At 24.6% G+C, this 21,651-nt stretch overlaps 1 protein-coding gene across 1 annotated transcript in view; it reads right to left on the bottom strand.

The window, feature by feature from the left end:
* Window positions 1–21,065, bottom strand: part of LOC112683376 (trehalase-like) — a 77,609-nt gene extending 56,544 nt beyond the window's left edge. The window contains exons 1-2 of the mRNA XM_025554386.1: window positions 20,897–21,065; window positions 13,681–13,837 (exon numbers count right to left, since the gene is read on the bottom strand). The gene's annotated coding sequence lies outside the window, so the exon portion shown is untranslated. The remainder of the gene's footprint in view (window positions 1–13,680; window positions 13,838–20,896) is intronic.
* Between the last annotated feature and the right edge of the window lie 586 nt (window positions 21,066–21,651).

The raw sequence follows: 21,651 nt of genomic DNA, 5'->3' as shown, positions 1-21,651 counted from the left end.
AATACAGTCACTGCTAAAGCAGTGGGTAGTATATCTATTCCATATTTAATATTGCCCCATAATTTGATCACGTTGTACATAGGAAAATAATGCAACGCATTGTTTGAAATTTAAGCACGTAATAATATTAATACTTCCGCATGAAAAATTACAATTTTTTTTACAATTTAATCAGAAGTTTTGAATTAAAAAAGGCTTATTTTTACAACAAAAATATAGATAAATGAATTATCGCTAATAAAACATAATTTAAGTATGTAAAACATTTTTGATAGAGAAGAATATATAAATGAATGCCTAATAATTAATAATAAAAATACAATTCTTTAACGTTGGCAATGAACATTTTAAAAAACAATATATTTTAGTATGTTTTTATGAGAAATTCTTAGTAAGTTATACAAAAATAATACAAATTCAAAACATTAAGTGACCTAATATTACACATTAATATTGTTATCTTTTTTCCGTTATGTAAAAACCTTAAAAGATACATCTAAGTAATTTGTGATTATTAATTAATAACTCTCATACCCTCTGGTTAAATAATGAACCTGAAAGTAAATTAATAGTTGAGGAGAATAAAAAAACAAAAAGTTATACTATACACACAATATTATGTTAAAAGAACAAAAATCTCAAGTAAATAGAGTCGAAGTACAAAAAAAATTTTTGTTACGTATACAATTTATTTGTTATTCTGGGAAATACTTATTGACGTTGGTCCTATTTAAACTTTGAAAATGTAATACATTAAAGAATTACATAAATTTACGGTTAACTTATAAATTAAATAAAGTCAAATGGAAAAATATACACTTTAAATTAATTAATTTTAGCAAATATTTAAAGTATTTTTTTATTTGAAAAATAATTTGACACTATAAACTACAAATGTGTAACCATACTCAGACATAGTTAGGTTAGCTAAAAAAACATAATTTAAAGATAAATATTTCCTTGATATTTATTTCAGATGATGCAGTAAGAGTTGGAAAGAAAATTTCGATACATTTTAATAAATGTTATTTTTTATTGAAAAACCATACTTAACATTCTTTACATCTTGTGCAATAAGTAAATTCAATAATAAGCATTTCAATAATTTGAAACTAGAATGAATAATGTATTGATATCTATTTTTTATCTAACTTTTAATTATACTATACTATCAATATTTAATAGTAAAAATAATAATAATAATAATATGATTATGTCATATGCACGAAATACTTCATGAACATCTGTAAAATCATACATTTTATACAGACATATTTAGGCACATATACACTATAATTCACAAAAATTCACTATGAATGTATTTCGTTAAAAGAAATGACTCCATGTAATGATATTTGTTAAATAACTTTTCTATTGGAAAAATGTTTCAAATAGGTTAGTTCTTCATTGGAATTTACATACAATAATCATATCCTATTGACAACTAAATATTTTGAAATGTATGCCATACACATAATCAAAAACAATAATATTTGAAAGTGGATTTTGATTTGGTAGTAGGTACAGTTAAGTAAAACAAAACAGAACATATGATGTAAATAATAATTTATCAGACGAGGTCATCATGACCCATGGAGCATCAACAAATTAAATATTTTTCTAAGCATAAGACACATCACAAGTTGGTACTAAATGAAAATGACTTACATAACCCACAATATAAAATTAAAAACAGATATTTTTTTTTAGAAAACGAAATGTACCTACTCGTATAATAATATTAAAGAAGGTTTAAATTATTAGCTCTCGTGAGCAAGTTATTTATTTATTTATTTATTTATTTATTTTTTTTTTTTTTTGTTTACCGTAAATGATATAATACATAATTTAATATACATTACACAGTTCAAATATCCTAATACAGAAATAAACCAAAAAGCATTCATTTATTCAAATACAATAGTTAAACTAAATATATTTTTAAATGTACCCAAAAACGTCGATGAACAAAAATACGACATTAAACGAAATTGAACACGTCATTAAAGTAAATAGATGCGTAAATAGAAATATATAATTAATATTTACTATCCCAAATACCAATTTTAATGAGTTACAGAGACGAAGTAATATTAAATAAGCAAACCATATATTCAAATTGACATAGGTAGCTTCAACTTTGTTTAAGGATTAAAACTCATACTAACTTAAGGCATATTTTAATAGTACAACATTATGCTTTTTTATATGAAACAAATTCTAAGAACATTTATATGGTTTTTATAAGTTCTAGGCTATGTGATTTTAAATCGAACACTGTTGATATTTGAAATACGTTATTTTTTTAATTCAATGATAAATTACCTTCTAGTAGAAAAATAAATAATGGCTATTTTGTTTTAAATTGTATACAAATAAAAAAATTAATATGCAACAATGAACCAATTCCCTTATTGCCTCCAAGTGCTATCGTCAACATATCTATTTATTAGCCACACGTTAAACGTACGGGTTGGTACTTAAAGTATAAATGTGTTACACAATGATTTCTAGGATATTAACCGCAACAATAAATCGTTGGGTGTGGGTATGGTTCGCATTTGATATAAACCTTTATTGTGTCATACGACAGCAGCATGTAATGTTAAATCCTAAACAATATACGTCATCGGAAAAATTTAGACAATTATTTATTTCCGGTACAATGTAACATATTAAATTTTTTCCACTGCTACAAGAGGTCACTAATTTGTATGATGAATGAACTATAAATGGATAATCTAATTTGTCATCTTTAGATAACTCCCCTGAAAATGTAGAGAAAAAAATCAGCAAACAATCTAATAAAATTGAAATAAGTAATCTGTGAAGCATCACGGATTGACACTGATAGAAATTCTGAATTGATTTGAAGGTCATAGTTGTTATTTTGACCCCTACAGGAAATAATTTATAACACAATATCGTACACATGTAGGTACAATGCAACGCGCAAATGATAAACCGTGCAGTGTCAAATTACATGACAAGTTGGTCCTTGATTCTTTAAACTGTAATGGTTATTCGTTTTATCGTTTTTATACATAAAATATTTTTTGGCCCAAAACAGTCAAAAATTCTATGACAACTATTGAACACGTTACAATAAAATGTATAAATCTATTTAAAATTTCCATTGAATTTAATAGAAGTGAATATTGATTAGTTTTAAAAACAAGTAAGAAAAACGTGTGAAATTCAAAATAAAAGTGTACAATCTTCAAATAAAAATATTTGATTTAAACAAAAGGTTAAAATACTGCATAATATTTTATGTCGATTACATTTATGACAGCTATATGCAGTTAATATACTTTTCAAATAAAATGTCTTTGTTTTATAACACATTTCACTGATAATTAGTTATATTATCAAAACTCAATAAAATATTTCAAATGTTACTAATATAAATAAAAATTAATTAACCATAGGTATTTACTATCAAAATACACGTGTGTTTTTATTTTTTAGATGGTAACAAAAAAATTAAATACCATACTTCGAAGTAGAATAATTTTTTAAAAATTTAGTTAAACCAAAATCTTGTATTGAACTAGTAGTTATTTATATTTGTGAGTAATTAAAGTTTATATGGATGTAGTGGAATGACTAAGGTTACATTTCGGGAATATATCATTACATATATTGTAAATATATTACTCTAAACATCTTAACTTTAAATACCTACTTATAGTCATGTAACTACTGTTTCAACATTCGATTTTTATGAATAAACCTTTTCAGAAAAGTATTTTTTAGAATATTTTGTTGAAATTACTTATTTTATAACAATTTAGTAACATTTATCACAATAAAAGAAGTATGTCCAAATAAGACCTTCAACTGATATACTTTTTCGAATATTAAAATTGCTAGTCCTGTATTCGGTGGAACACGATTGCGTCCGTCCTACCTTTATATATAAAAAAAAAACAACACAATTGCGCCTAGCTAATTAGCTCGATAGCACCAGGTTTTATCTTTTTACTTGCAAAAAACGCCACATGATTGCGCCCAGCAATAGCGATTGCAATAGCTCAATAGCGCTTCGTGAAATATAAGGTCTTGCCTTTCTAACAATTTTCAAATATACTATTCAAATATACAGTCGGAGTGCAAAACTCAAAGTTTAAGTCAGGTTAGATTATAAATTTTCCATCGAGTATTTATGTGACAAAAGATCTTAGCGTGCTCAATGAACACAATCACAACATAATTTCAGAAAACAGTAAACAAATAATAAATTGCAGAATAAAAAGAAAATATGAAAACGACTTCTTTACGAGACCGAATAAAATAATTAGAAAAGAACTACGTAGCACAAAAAATTGTCAGTCCTAAGACTGTAAAATTGGGAAGGAAAATTGTTAAAATGATAATTTTACCTAATTTAAATTTTGAATTTTACACTTCAACTGTATTTTTAAATAGTATATTTGAAAATTGTTACAAAAGCAAAACCTTATATTTCACGGAGCGCTATTGAGTTACTTTTCTGAGCGTAATCGTGTTGCGTTTTTTACAGATAAATAGGTAAAACCGGGTGCTATCGAGCTAATTAGCTGGACGCAATCATGTTGTGTTTTTTCGTGTAAAAAGGTAGGACGGGCACAATCGTGCTACAGTCCCTGTATTTCTCCTTTTTTTTTTTTTTTTTTTAAGTAACTTGCGAAAAACCAAAGAATTCTTAAATAAATCAAAGTTTAAGAGTAATTTCAATATTTTTATAATATTATTTATATTATATAATATAAATATATATTTATATAATATTTTATAATATTTTCATAATTTTCTTTTATACGGCATTTTATAAGTCATACAATTGTATATTAAACATAGTTAAATATGATAACTGTAACAACCAACAGGTAAATGAGATATTTTAGTTATTTCTAATACCTGCCAAAGAGCGTCGGCATAGAGCTAAACTCGGCTAGGCTGCGCATATTATTATTACAGATACTATTTTAAATATAACAAATAAATATTTTATTAAATATTATTTTAGCGCTTATTTTTTTTTTTTTTTTTGTTTAATTTAAAAACTAAAAATTATAGAGTTTTAATTAGAGTTATAGCGTGAAAAATGTTAAAAATTTATTAGTAAATGTATAAAAATAAAGTACGATAAAAATGTCTATCTTCCCTAGATTATTTCACTCAAGACTCAAATAATTTTTTTAATTCTCACTTCATTCCTATTTTTTATTATATAATTAGTTTTATATATTTCTTCTAATAATTTAAATAAAAATTAATATATTTTTCCCTTATATATTTTTAATTGAATTGCTGTAATGTTTTCGGAAAAAAAATAATAAATAAATAAATAAAAGAAATCACTAATCAATTTTGTAAAATAACCAAATGTTAAAGATTCAAGAATTCTAAAAATTTAATTTTAGTTACGCTTACAATTAATTTGGTATACACGGGAAGTTTTATAAAAAATATCAAGAGCTTAATTATTTTGAAAGTAATGGGAAATGGATCAAAACTGTTCATATATTCCTAAAGTAATATATAACGTCAATGTGCATTAAAATGATTTTATTTATAGTATCTTATATTGAATATCTACTGGCTACTACTTTTAAATAAATTCAAAATTACAATTAATTTCAAATATTTTATTAACAAAACGTAATTTATTATGTTTTGAACACAAGTGACTTAAAATTCGTTACATACTTTTTCTTTAAGTGAATATTATAATAAAAATACAGAATATACATATACATATACATAACTAATTCATGTTAAAACTTTTGAAATACACATTAATTAGTAAACCATAAATTATATTATAAATCGATATTATTATAATATAATAATTATTATATTAAACACACGAGTGCTAAACAAAATAAAATACAGGTTATATATTAATATGAAGTACATGAAAAATCATTTTATATTTTTTTTTAACGTGAAAATCAACAAATAAATATTAAACTTTAGGTACAAGTGATAACCTTGAATTATATATAGGCACGCAAAAACATTTAATACCAGTTTGTATAATAACGTTCAAATTATAATATACTTCACGTCACTTAAAATAATTTGTTCATCGTCCAGTTTCATTCAACAATCAAACATTTAAAAACAAGAGAATATTATAACTACATAATATCCGCATTAATATAAATAATGAATAGTTTTAAAAACTGAGAATAGTTATAAATGCTTCAATGTTAATACAACTTAAGTCAAACAAGAAAAATACACTAAAACCACATCGATAAATACATTAATAATTCAATAATGATGCTATAAACATCTGTAAAAATAATAAAAAAAAAAGTGAATATAATTAAATTACTGGGAAGGTCAAAGCAAAGAATGAAATTGCTTTCGATAGAAATCGGTGGTACATGGAAAACGACCTCCACATCAGCTATGATGGCCAATTAAAAAAAAAAAAACGGTGATTAACGCACTTTCATCTAGATATCCACGAATAATAACACTATTCAAAAAAAAAAAAGAAAAAAGTATACATATAAAAATACAAAGATAATATTTGAGCAACAATTGTATTTTATTATAATATTTGAATGATTATTTACCAAAAAAACTTTTTTTAAATGATAAACAAAAGTTAGTTGAACACTAATTTGCTCACTCAACACTGGATTTCGATTGTCATATTAATTATTCAATATCAAACATAACGGAACATTATGAATAAATGTAAAATCACTAATAAATATTAAACAAATACAAATAATTGTATTTTGTCATTTTAAAACTATTTCACCAATTTATATCCTACCTAACATATTTACTTATGTAAGTACATATTTATACAAATAAACTAAGCACGCATAATTTTACCATTGTTAAGATTCAATTGTTTTAAGGTCAAAATTTATTTTTGGCAAAAAGTTCTAATTATAAAAATAAAAGTACACGGATTATAATTACTGCATCAAACAAGAACAAAATACAGTGTATATAATTAATTATTTCTACAAAACGAAGAATATAAAATCAATAAAAAGTTTAAAGGTCAACCAGTAAAAATATTTAAATTGTAGACACTTATTGATGATTCTTTAAAAAGACTGAATTTTTCTCCAAAACCTCGACGGCCTCAATAAATATGGGAACTAAAAAAATATATTAATATTATTATAATAAAAAAGTGTACATAAAATGTTTTTATAAAAAACATAATATATACATTCTCTTGCATATACGATACTAAATAAAGTAGATATATATAAAAAAAATTAAACACTCTGATTAGCCACAAATAAGGTTCTAAAAAACAACTAAAGACTAGAATAAATTCCTAAAAACAGATTTAAATTTAATACATAAATAATTAACTTAAAAACTAGGTTAGGTTAGGTTATAAAATGAAAAAAACATATTTAATGATTATAAGCAGAAACAAAAATGTTAAATGGAATAACCAATATAAGATATAACAATACACATATTTAATAACCTAATACCTGTCAAATCAAGCTTACACTATTAAACAAATCAACATAATTGACGAAAAATTTATCAGGTGAAAATATTGCACACATATAAAATAACGTGAAAATTATATAAAATAATACCAGTAATACAATAAACAAATATTTAATAGAATACTGATATCGAGTGAAGAATTTAGCGACAATGAAAGACTTGAAATTATTGATGAGAATAATATAAATTCTGATAAATTATAAGCAATGAGAACAATTTAAGATGCAAGGACGAGGTTTTGAATACACACATATTTAAAATTATTAGGTATTTATAAAGAAAATTTGTTTTTATTACATTGAGAAGTTGTTAATAAAATTATTTATAAAGCTTTCTAATAAATTTAACTGAACTCAAATTTGTTTTAGGAGTAAATTTTTTTTTTATAATTATTCAGACTTCCAAAAATTTATATCACACCAGATTTTCTATTATTGTTTTTGAAATTTAAAAGCGATTATAATTACTTTGCTAATACTTCATCTTATAAAGTTTAAAATAATTCATAAATTTTAAAAAATTCAATAAAAACTTGGTTTATAATGATAAATAAATTAATATGAACAATTTATTTGCTACGCATTTAATATTTATACTGATTATAATTATAAAATTTTAAAAGCGTATCTCATTATAATATTTAAAGATCATAAAAACTGATGCTTATGCAATAATTTTATACGAGTCAAAATTAATATTTATACTTCTAAACTTCAAATGATTGCTTAAAAGTTCTAACAAATTAGTATAAAGAATATAAGATAGTATGAAAGTAAAATTTAAAAGAAAATGAAAATGAAAAATTGTTCAGTTAATAAGACATTTTATTGACATATAAATGAAAAATGAATTATTATTAACTACGTCAGAAATTAAATTATCGACCCGACTATCACTAAACAAATAATTGAAGGAAAATCAAAGGTTTGTAAAATTAATTATTTTTATTTTATTTATTTCTGAATGAGAATACTAAAACTCAAACGATATTAATTTATATTATAGATAAAATAACTCAATAAATAGCAATAACAATTATTGTCTAAGTATCGCTGTAATTGATCAACATTGTTTTATTTAATACACAATAAAAAATGAATTATAATATTTTTTCTTCTTATTGACATTTTACCATAATCTCCGGAATTTTTTCGGTGTACCAAACGTTTTACAAGTCAGTGGTGTTGTTTAGAAAGGAGCACACAAGTACCATGCGCCCCTAGATATTTTTGACCGGTGCATCTCGTTTGCACGCAACGAAACCCGCCGTTAAACTAAAAAGAACGACTCGTCGACCGTATCCGAGTTGGGTTCCAGATAATATTTATGATAAAGATAAACAACTAACTGGATCCGATTATAAACACAATAACATACGAGTTCGGTCCCACTATAAAAATCATAAAATACTAGTTCGGTCTATGACAATAAAACCTGTAACTTACAAGTATTGATAAAATTGAAAATATTAAAAAAATTAATAGATTTGAGTTTGTAAAAGCTCTACCATTTAAATTTTTACCAATTATGTACATTTTTTAATTGTTTAATAATTTTATTTATTTATTTACCATATACCATATAATATTTTCAATTAATAACTATATACCATATATTAGAAACTTAAAAAAAAATCATACATGTGTTCTAATTTATAAGTAACTGACAGTCCTAAGTCTGTAAAAATGATAAGCGATTTTTTTTTTTTTTTTTTTTTTTTATATGGATCCAACTAGAGTAGTACCTACTTGTAAAATCGTGGGACCCATCTAGTGTACTAAGTACCTGAAAAACACTGGAACCTAACTAGACTAAATAAGGGTCTTCAAGACCCAACTAGTTAATACCGCGACGACCGATTACCAAAACACTGATTTTGAAATTGATAAACGAATGATATATTTTTTTGTAAAAAGTTATTTAACCCCTGAAGAAAATTCGGATGAATTTTGTGATCTTATATCGATAGCACCTAGTAACAAGTCTAGAACTACTTCTAAAATTCCCGATTATATTTTAGAAAATTAAATTACATCAGACAGTAATTTGCCTCCGACATTACAAGCTTGAGAACCTATTAATAATCCTAAGACTACTAATGGTGCAGAAAGTTTTCACAAACATTATAAGAACTAGTTTTACACCGAATGAATCTTATAGACAAAGTAAAAAAAAAATATAAACAAAAATATGAATATAATTACTTAGTTTATTTTGCTTTTTTGCTTTTACTAAATCTTAAATATTACATAATACGTATAACAAAATAAATATATTATTATTTATAACAATTTATATTTTTTATTAAAAACATTTGTGATTTTAGTTTGTTTTTAATTATTTTTTTTAACTATTTTTCAAAAAATACTGCTCGTACTCGCAAATGTACATTAAAATGAATAACTCGGTGATGAGTAGATCTCCTCAACAGGTCTAGAGTCTCTAAAATATTTTTCTTTGATAGTAGTTCAACTATGACGTCAATAAATAATAACCAACACAAAAGTTTATTTTCTATGACATTTTTACGTAATTTAAATCTAATAACTGATTTTTTTTTTTATGTATTTGGATACGTCCAGACAGTTTCAGACGATTTTGAGTCTAATAATTGGCTGAACCTTGAGCCTTAAAAGCGACGCCTACTATATTATTAATTAATTTAGAAGTATACAATTTCAAAATTAACTGACACAGACTACAATAACTACTTATGAATAGGATAGTTATATATTTATTTAAAACAAAAAAAAACGCACACCTAAATTTTTAATCATGCCTCTGCAAAATAGATAGTTCTCAGTCTAAAATAAAGTGTAAAAGAAAATGCGTTATTGTGATCAAACGAATCATAAAAGATAAATAAGCGCAAACGAGTCATAACCATTTTTGACCATACGCGTTGTTGATAAACTATATATACCAAATAATATTAATCTCCTCGTTCTGGGCAAAGAATCAAAGCCACCATTATTTTTGATCTTATTATAACCAAAATAAATACGTATGCCTACAATCAATAAAAATTACAGGCTATAAATAAAATAAATCAAAGTTTATGATTATAATTTTGTTCTGAATTTTAAAGACAGATTATGTAAAAAATCCACAGAAAAAAATAAATATTTTTTCCCAACTGATAAATGAAAATAATAACATAATTAATGAAGCAAACGAAATTATAAATATTGTTTATTTTTGTAAGCTAGTTAGTAGGTATGAATTTATTTTCAGGCAAAATAAGGTTATTTATAGGGCAATAGTGGCCATATCATATTATAGTAAAATATTTTAATTATAAATTATTAATAGTAACAACTTTATAATTTAAAATTAATTTACTTTTTAATTACATAATGTTCATTATTTCATTAATTTAATCATTCATTTTTTCTTATGAATCAACATTATTTCATTCATTATAGTACACAATTAAAAGTTGTAAAATCATACTTATCATTAAGTAATCATATCCTTTAAGTTGATAAATTTACAAAAGTGGATTTTTTTTTTTGAGTAATTGGTTGACTTTAAAGATTCAACTAATGTCTAAGATGGTAAAAGTTACAAAGGCAATAGTAATCGATTTTAAATGCTTGTCACTATTTTTTTAAAATTAATTTAATATTTTCTATTAATAACAATTAAAAAAAATATAATACAGAAAAATATCTTTCAATGAAACTGACAGGAATACAAATTAAGTAGGAAAAACTAATTTTGAATTTATAGGAGAGACATTTGCTTACTTTTTTGCACCAATAACTCTTAAGCTAATAATACTTTTAATAACACGAATAAAATTCTAATATATTTAAATTGTAATTCGGACTCATCAATTTTATTTATGTACCTATAGATAAATAGTTTATATCATTTCACTTTAATATCCATGTATACCTATTGGCTATTATTATTTCAATCATTAAATATGTACAAAATATTTTAAAGATTAAAAAATTACAATCAATTATTTAAGTTAAAATTAAGCATCAATGTTTTGAATATGCTGTTTATAGATACAATTTAGAAAAATATACTTTAATATATTAATAAAAATAACAATTAAAACTTTTATCCGAATATTGGTAATAAGCAAGTTTACGTAAGCTTAGTTGACACAATTATTAACAAAATAAAAATAAGCCATGTAGATTCTTAATTAAAGATCTAATAAAAAAAAGAAAAAAATAATAGGTATAAGTGATTGGACATTCGTTACTTTAAAAAAAAAATGATGAGTATATCTATCAGTGTATATAAAGCAGTATAACTATAAGTCAACACTTGTAGATAATACTTGTATGAGTAAAATATTTTCAAAATCTCCCTTTATACTACATAGGTAATATCGAAGGTATTATGTTATACAACAAACTTTTCATAATATAAATAAAAGTATATAATGCATTTGGTAACATTGCAGGTTAGAGTGCAATGTTCAAAAGTACTAATTGTTTAGAACAACTTTGCATTCACTCATTAATAATCATATGCTATAAATATTTATATAATTTATTTAAAAACCAATTTATAATTATATTGTATTATAATAAAACTATAATTTCATGAAATAAAAAACGAGAATAATCTCGTAAAAAAATTGAATAATATTAATACGTAAAAATTACATACTAATTCTTAAACTATATTTAAAATTCAGCAAAACCTAATAATTGTATGAATATTTAAAAATAAATATGTTATTTTTCATTTTGAATGTGTTCATTTGACTTTGAACCGTTTGGCTATGTGTCAAAAACTCATTGGCAAGACCATTGTACGACGACGTTACGTTACTACTTACGAATAAATTTCAATCAAAATACTTTAAATCTTATACATTTTAATTTTATTATAAATCATTACTTGAAAAACTCACTTTTGTTTTAGTAAATAATTACGATATTTGGACATTTATAGTAATTCATTTATTCATACAAATGTAAATACAAGTATGTACTTTACTATCAAAAAAAAAAAAAAAAATTATATTTAAAAAAGTAAATGTCCACATTTTTTGATGACGAAAAGGTTTCAATAATCTAAAGAACGTTCTTTTTTAATAAACAATTATTATCTTATATTAACTGATGATCAGGTTTCAGAGTACCTATCAGACAACTTTAATACTTTGGCTTTTATTGCATTATAACCCTTTAATCAAAATGTGTCTTATACAATAAACCATTCGTATTTAGTACTTCGAATGATAATGATAGATTCTAATCCAACGAAAAACTTGTATATTGTTAACTTGTATACCATATTGTACCTAATATTATGGTAAATATAAAATAAATGTCAATAAATTAATTATCAACAATCAATTTATATTGGTAAAATCCTAACAGTAAGTACTAGATAAAACAAATATAATGTTGAGCAACAACTAATGACACTAGAACTTTCAATAGTATATAGACCTAATTTAGTCCTACGGTACTGCGTATATTAGTCAGCAGTACTTCACCTGTCCTGTTTTTTAGCTTTGATATTGCAGATTCATTCGATTAACCTTGATGAATTTAACGACAATTACCACTTAGTTTTATTGAGCTAAAAATAAACACCATCCAGTTAAAAAGGATATAAAAGGGTCTTGTATGAAGGAAAGGTCATTTTTCTACTCACTATATAGAAAACAGTTTACGAGTCATAAATAATTGGTTTATAGGAAGCTAACATATGGTACTTAATTTTAATAAAAATATATTAACGCATATATTTTATAATAGTGTGACATTTCAAATCTAAATAGAGTAAAAATATATTTTCATATTTAATCATTAAATCACTAACGTTGTAAGTTAATACAAATTTCATAATTAACTATTTAAGAAACAAAAATATTGTATCAACGTATTATTATTTTTTTTTTACACCAACTAAAATTTGAACATTGAACTTACATATCATTAAAGTCCATTACAGATGTTTCACTTCGTTTTCTTAAGATAAATACAATACTAATTAACATAAGCAAAAATAATACTGTAAAAATGTAACTATATAGGTGTTACATAACATTTGTATAGGTACTTTATTTATATGAATATTTTAGTGACAATTCATACGTCACCATACGTCATACGTAACCACATATATTATTCTTAATTAGTACGGGTTATATTATATTATTTTAATAAATTGATTATTTGATAAAATAATAAAATATAGTTTACTTACACAGCATCCTTCAAATTACAAAAAGTAAGATAGACCATAGTTGAAAATGTTTGGAAGATCTGTATGAAAGCTTTCAAAATGTATAGAATGACAAATTGGTGCTTGATGGGCAACAACGATTTAATACATCTACTTGATTGTTTCGTTAATCAAAAACCTGCAAGAAATATATACAAAATAATGTGTATACATACATTTACTTATAATATAAATTTCTTATAGAATGTTCATACATATTATAATACCCTAACAAAGCATACAAATTTACAAAATAAAAAAAAATCGATATAAAAATAATTTCACTAACAAATTGAAAAAATTGAAACATTACGTACAAAATTACATATCTACAACAATTAACAATATATTATTGTATTGATATAATGATTAAACATTTGTATTAACTCATAATTTATAAAGTGTATTATATGCAGCAGAGTCGTAATAATAGGAACTCAATATCCTCGATATATCAAATAATATTTTAGGTACCTACTCTAAAATTTTAATTACCGTAACTTATTTGTTCATACTCATAATAAATAATTAAATAAAAATAATGCAATTATCTGCATAAATAAGAAAAACACTTATGAGCCGCAAAATATATTTATAATAAATACCTACATATTAGATAAATTAAGTATCCCTAAGCAATATTTTCCGTTTATCAACAAGGATGAATAGTAATTAATTTATGAATACCTACATGTATGTAATAAACACTCAAATTAAACAAAAACTAAAATAACTTCATTCTTCTTTTTCTTCTTTGAAGTTTATCGGCCATTAAGACTATCCCGTAAAATAACCTCATTAACTATTTATAACTGTCATTCAATTTACAAAAAAATCAAACCTATGAACACTGCGTCATTGCCAATACTTCCTCCTCATGTTCTACTATAGATGATTTCATATCTACAAACAAATCGACGTCGTGTCTTTCATGTCCCATATTTTTAATATTTATGGGCAGGGGCATGTCAATGGGGTAGAGAGGTTGAGTGTTCAATCGATAGAATTATAGATAGAACGTCTAACAGGCTGATATCATAAGGAGAACATTTTCGGTCTCGCAAAAGACACAAATAGCAGATAGTTCTAAAATGTACTAAGTGCTGAAGATACATAATATTCTTGAACTTTTTAATTTTAAAAAATTCTGTTCCTCTAGAATTTTCTCCAAGTTGCACCAATATGTATGTTACAGTTAAAACCCAAAATTCGTAAAACTAGTCTTAACTAGTTAATACTAGTTTTCACAAATCAATTTCGTCAAAACTGATATTGACTAATTAACCAGAATTTCAATGTTGGTGTCACAGTTAAAAACCAAATTACATCAAAACTAGTTTTAACTAGTTAAACCATGGATTTTCAACCTTTTGAGGTCCGCGCCCCATTTAAAACTATTTTATGAGTTCACGCCCCACCCCCTACTATGTATACATATTTTACATGTTTTATTATGTATACATAATATTTATACGTAAACTATACTTTAATCCAGGGACTGGAACCAAACCCGAAAAAATCAGTTCTAGAACCCAAGAATCCTTAAAATATTGGGAACCGGAACCGAACCGGAAGTGAATTTTTACATATTCAAATAACCAGAACCGAACCGGTTCTAATAAATTATATTTTTATTCTTAAAATGTCAAAGCATAAATCAATTTTGGAGTTATAAACTTTTTAAAAATGTTATTCTTAATCTTAATTTTTAATATTATGTGCTGACAGACGAACGACTAAAAGCTAAACAGGTTAATACTGCAATTTCTCCACTACGAGAGTTATCTCAGCGGTGAATTGGTCAACATATCCTATTATGTATAGTTAACTTAATTTAATTTATACATATTACTGTTCTTTAATATGTACAAATTCTGTTTTTAACCAAATAAATTATTATTATTTATTATTATAGATACAAATTTGAATCACAACATAAGTTCAAAAATGAAATTTTATTTTGCATATTTTTTTATTTATTTGCTTTATTTTATTTTATTTAATCACTATATAGCTGTTAAAAAAAACTTATTGCGATATATATAAATAAATATATAAATTAATTGAAGAGAGACATTTTGAGACATATACAAGTATATAATGCCATATTGCTTAGTATAATGCCATAATACCGGTAAAATGTATGTAATTTTTAAATATGTATCAAAAAATACTACGGAAAAAATTTTAAAATATTTTATTTAGAAATCAAACCCGAACTCGAACCCTTATTTTGTATTTTTCAATAACCTGAACCCGAACCCGAAACTTTTAATAAAATAATCGAGAACCGGAACCGTAAAAACATAAAGGTACCAGTCCCTGCTTTAACGTTTGTTATTGGATTAATAAGAATACGACTTCAATGAAGTTTTTTTTAATATTAAATTAATATATTTGCATAAAAAAAATTGACCAAAGCGGCGACTAACACAGCGGCAAGGCACGGCGTAGAAAACGGCAACGTTTTCATTTTTCGTGTTTTTTTTTTCAACATTTTCATACCCCCCCCTCCCCCTAAAATTTTATCACGCCACCCTATAAAATAAATATTAAAAACTAAAAATTGTTAATACAACTATATTTCTATCTACTATCTACTATTTCTACTAAGACACTTATTAAATATATATATACTATATTTATATATTTTTCTTTGTTCAATAAATATATTCTAGAGATTGATAAGTATTAGAGTAGAATAAGTTAAATAATATACAAAACGTTTTTGTATAAATATAAGTCATATGTAAATTAGGGCCAAGAATAATATTAAATATGCGCATTAAAACAATGAATATTCAATAATAATACAAAGTAATACTTTTTAAACATTTAACAATAAAAAGTAACTACAATATTAAATTTAACATATATATATATCAAAAATTATCAATACACTCCAATATCAATAAAACACTAGAACCATAGGTGCAATTTGGGGGGACTTGGGTGTGCTTAGCACCCCATTTTCGAAATAAGCACCTCCAAATGTGTTTATGTTAATTTACTAATTTACATTTAAATACTCATTACTCATTATGTATAAAAAAACAGAGTTTTTATTGTATAAATATATACATTTTTTTATATATAATTTTTTTTCACGCCTGGAAAAACTCTTAAGATTTAAAAAATGATCTATCTAAAGTACCACCGTATGCCAATTTAAAATCTAAAAAAGGTCCTAAAAAAACTTTTGGTCCAATATTTCTATCCGAAAAAGTGTTAAAAAAATAAGATACAAACATCATTATAAAAACATTATACCTTCGCTTTAGTCAGAATCTAAAAGTGATTATGTGATGAAACATTTGTGTTTACAGACAGGTAATTCGTTATACGGGCAATAAAAATATAAAATCAAAGTGAACAATTTAAATTTAGAAATATTCATATATTTACCAAAGATTTTAGTAACTGTTGAATTGTACGGGTTGTGGGTGTCTATAACCATTAAGGAACATGAAAACGATAGAAGGGCTTCAGCACCCCCAATTTTTTCATTGAAATTACGCCCCTGACTGGAACATATGTGCATGATAAAGTTTTAGTTAAATTATTACTTTTAAATTATAAGCTTCATAAAATAAAACAGACATGTAAATATCTTAAATAATAAAATACAAATTAAATTATTGGGTTTCAATCACTTAATACCTCTTTTAATACCAAGTTCAGCATAAAATTATTAATATTAAATATATAGCATATACAATTCACTATGCAATGGTTTCTTTCTAAAATAATTATTTTATATTTAATAAAATAAATAATCTTATAACTGTATTGTATTACCAGAAGTAGATGAATGCTTCTTTTATAGTGATTGCAGATTTGATAGGTATATAATAAAAAAAATTCTGATAAATAGGTATTATATTAATAAGTACAACCAATTATTTAACTCATATAGTTGTGCAACCTAATTAATCTAGTATTAAAAATAAATAAAAATGATTTTTGGTAGTTGTTACTAAGATACTATTTCAATATAATTTTGGAATTGTTTTTTCTTTAAAAACATTGCATAGTAAATTAAAAATATATCTTAAATAATACCAATTGTTTAAATTTAAGTTTCAATATTTTTAACTTTTGAAATATTATATAAATATTTAAATTAAAATATGTAAATAGCTACACACTTTTCTGGTAGAGAAATTTTTATTGTTTTATAATTTAATTATCAATGAAGAAGGAAAAAAAATATGAAAGAATAATAGTTTGAATGTAATTTTTTTTGTATTAAATATAATGTGAAGCATATCTTTGATATTTTATATTTTTCGTTTTTTAAGTGACATATAACAAATTAATTTCCTTCTATTAATAGATTTAAGCATCTTCTGATGTATTAAAATCACATGGGCAGTTACTTGCGTTATACATGCTGTGTACATTAGCCTTATTAGTTGAATCAATTGTTACTAATAAAAATATTTTTTATCAAGCCTAGTTCTAATTTATTTTTGATATTATTGAAAAGAAAATTCAAAACAAATTAGTAAACACAATTAATAGAAGAGAAAATTACATTTGTTAACTTTATAGATTTGTCCCTTAACCGTTAAAGAAAATTCTACGTTGACATTGTTTTTTAATGTAAATATCTTTTTTTCATTTTAGTATAAATTATTTTGTAATGCATACAATTAAAAATACTTATAAAAACAGATCTAATTATTATTGGATGAGTACCTCATTTGTTTATAAAATAAATTAACTTACAAAATATTTTAAAATACTAAATTTAAGATGATTTAATTACTTTGATTGTTGACGAAGATTTAAAATAAAACATACACCTAAGTACTATAATACTGAACAGAATGAATATATTTTTAAAATATTACTGTCAATAAGCCAAATTTAAACTCTAAAGACCAAAATGAACTAATTTTTTTAGATAGTATATCATAAATATTGATACATAAAGTTAAAATTAAAATATACAAAATATATAAGTCATAGTCATAAATTAAAAACAAAATAAAATAATAAATAAATATGAGTACAAAATAGGGCAAATTAAATGGAACAAAATAAGACTCGATTAAATTAAAACTTTGGTTAAAACTGTCAATAACTAGATACCTTTGTTCTGATATTACTTCTGTAATATCTGTCTACTACTCACTATTTAATATATTTGACTCATATATTTTAAACACCATTTTCTCATAACTTATTAAATAATAATATTAATTATAACGAAAAATATGATCATCAAAATGTCATTCCTCATAAATGGTCAATGATTCAAAAAAGAAAAAACCTAAAGGTATTAGTAGTAGTACATTATTGTGTTACATGTACAATTACAATACATACTTAAATGTTAAAAGAAATTGTTATCAATTTAATAAATTCCTGTTGCTATACTTATTGTGATTCATACATTATGTTCATGAGGTTATCATGTATCATCTTTAACTATAATGAATAATATATAGGTACTTTTAAATTGATATTATGTTTTTAACATAACTATTTTCACAGTATTAACTAGGTACTAATTAACAGAGCTTAATCAAAATATATTAAAATTAAAAAAAAAAAAATTATAAAAAACAAAAATTAAATGTCTATAATGTAAATAATAACTATGTTGTTTAGATTATAATCTAATTCTTACCAATTAGAAATAGACACTATTTTGTATAAAATAATTTATTACAATAAATAAACATTAACAAAATATTTTTAATTTCTGTAATGTAAATCTTTACTTTATTGAGTGTTAAGACAGAAAAATATTCATAATAGGTAGGTATATTAAACAAAATTAAATTATTAAGAGAATTGTTTAAGTAAAGGTAATATGAGTTTCATTCATTAAGTATCAGGTAAAAACTACAAAATAATGCATATTAATCATAATTATTTCAAAGGAATGCAAGTATATTTGTTAAATATATTTTTATTTTTTATATAAATAAAATAAAATAAACATTTTGAAAATTGTAATTTTCTGCTATTCTGGAAAAAGTGATACAAAGAGTAGATATATAACATTTGATTAGGTATTCTATACTATAAAAAGTATTCAAATTAAATAGATAAATAAATTTAGCTCAAAAGGCTCATAAAATATTATGTTGTGATACTTATATAAATAATTAATAAATAAAAATTAACTCAACTTGATCAATTTACATTTTTTTCATAACTCTTATAAAAATTAAACCACATTTATAATTAATTTGCTGAGAAACTGGTTTGAAATGAATTGTAAGACATCAAGGTTAATGATAAATTAATTTATGAAATTCATATTATACAAATAAATTACTATATTTCAATTAGCTTGTAATGAATAGTGAGTGTTCTTGATACAAGTTTCTCCAATACAATACTTCATTTAAATTAAAATAATACTTTAAAAGTTATGTAAGTTAAAAATATAATTGTTAAAATAAAAAACTAATTATATACATACATGTGTATTTAAGAGTCAAACATTCTTAAGCCTATAAAAAAGAAATTAAATGTTTCTATTTCAAAATAAGAACAGTAAGTGTAATAAGAAAGTATCCATCATTAACATGAAAGCTATATATTTTCAAACAGTTTTAAGAAAATACCATTGTTAAACTAATAGGAGGTATTTAAATGTATTACAATAATGCGAAATACTAAGATAAAAAAATAACTTATTACTACGAAAAATTTAATATAATTAAAACTGTATAGATATCTATTTTTAAAAATATTTTAATTATGCTACAGTTAAATACCTCCAGTTACTTAAACTAGATGCCATAAAACAAGTTAGGTATATTATATACCTATTGAAAATGCCATTGAAAAGAACATGATTGTATTTACTACAGCATTTAAACTTTTAAAAATAAGTATTCAGTACAGTACTAATTTAATTTACCCAACGAACAAATTTGAAATATTTTTACGTCCACCCCCTGTTAACATAAATTACAATGTTTTACAATTCGAATAACGATTTTCTTATGCAGATTTTACCGTCTCACACATATCCACTGATAACCTACACACATGCAACTAAGGAAATAATGGAAAAGCGCTGATAGGTATAGGGATCAGTTCAAACGCGTGAAAGATTGGTGGCGGACAAAAAGCGAAGTAGGCTCAACGACGAATGGTCAATGGTGGTGGTGGTCGTCAAGTACCGGGCGCAGGGATGAAACAAAAATAAATACGTCAGTCAAGTAAGTACCTGGATCGCGGCATTTCCGTGTCCATGCCGGCAGCCAGCAGCAGCCGCGCAGCAGTAGTAGATGTGCGTCCGTTTCAGGGTAAGGGTAGCAACGTACGCCGCGACGGGGCGCGCCGATGACCAAACGCGGAACGCGCGCGAATACTCGCGGTACGGAAGGCCGAGCCGGTCTGCGTGCTGTAAGGGTGTCACGATACGAGCGCGACGCGGATGGTACCGGCATTACGACGGCGTAGGGTAGGCGGCCGTGGGGATGGGATGGGGGGTGTGTGAAAAAGTCACGGGAACGCGTTACATAATAACGGCTGAATTAACGGTGTCGGTTGCTGTAACGACAGCTGATGGCATATTCTGCACATGTGCACGTATTTCGCGCAATTGATAACACCGTGCGATGATAAGGTCGACGGCGTATTCTCCGATCTTGTAGTGGTTCCTCCGACGAGCATCCGCGAAATAGACCGCGGTCCATCCACTGGACGCCGCCGTTCAACTACAACTCGGAGCGAGAGTATAATAGTTTAACAACAAAACGGATTTGTACGATGTACCAGTTATTAGCAACCACCATGTTTTCGATTGAAAAGCGTTTTAAGTTTTAGCGGTTTTATTTCGGCTCGGGACAAAATTAAAATACGATGCTTTCTGCTATATTGCTGCACAGACCTCCGTCGAAACGCAACAATACGGTTTCGAGTGGCACAACGATAAAACTCAATGTGTTTGAACAGAATATCCGAACACGAAAAATTAAA

Source organism: Sipha flava, unplaced genomic scaffold, assembly GCF_003268045.1.
Source record: "Sipha flava isolate LNK unplaced genomic scaffold, YSA_version1 225_pilon_pilon, whole genome shotgun sequence".
NCBI classification, from domain to species: Eukaryota; Metazoa; Arthropoda; class Insecta; order Hemiptera; family Aphididae; genus Sipha; species Sipha flava.
The sequence above is the reverse complement of the archived record's forward strand: the minus strand, read 5'-3'. Positions and strand labels throughout refer to the sequence as shown.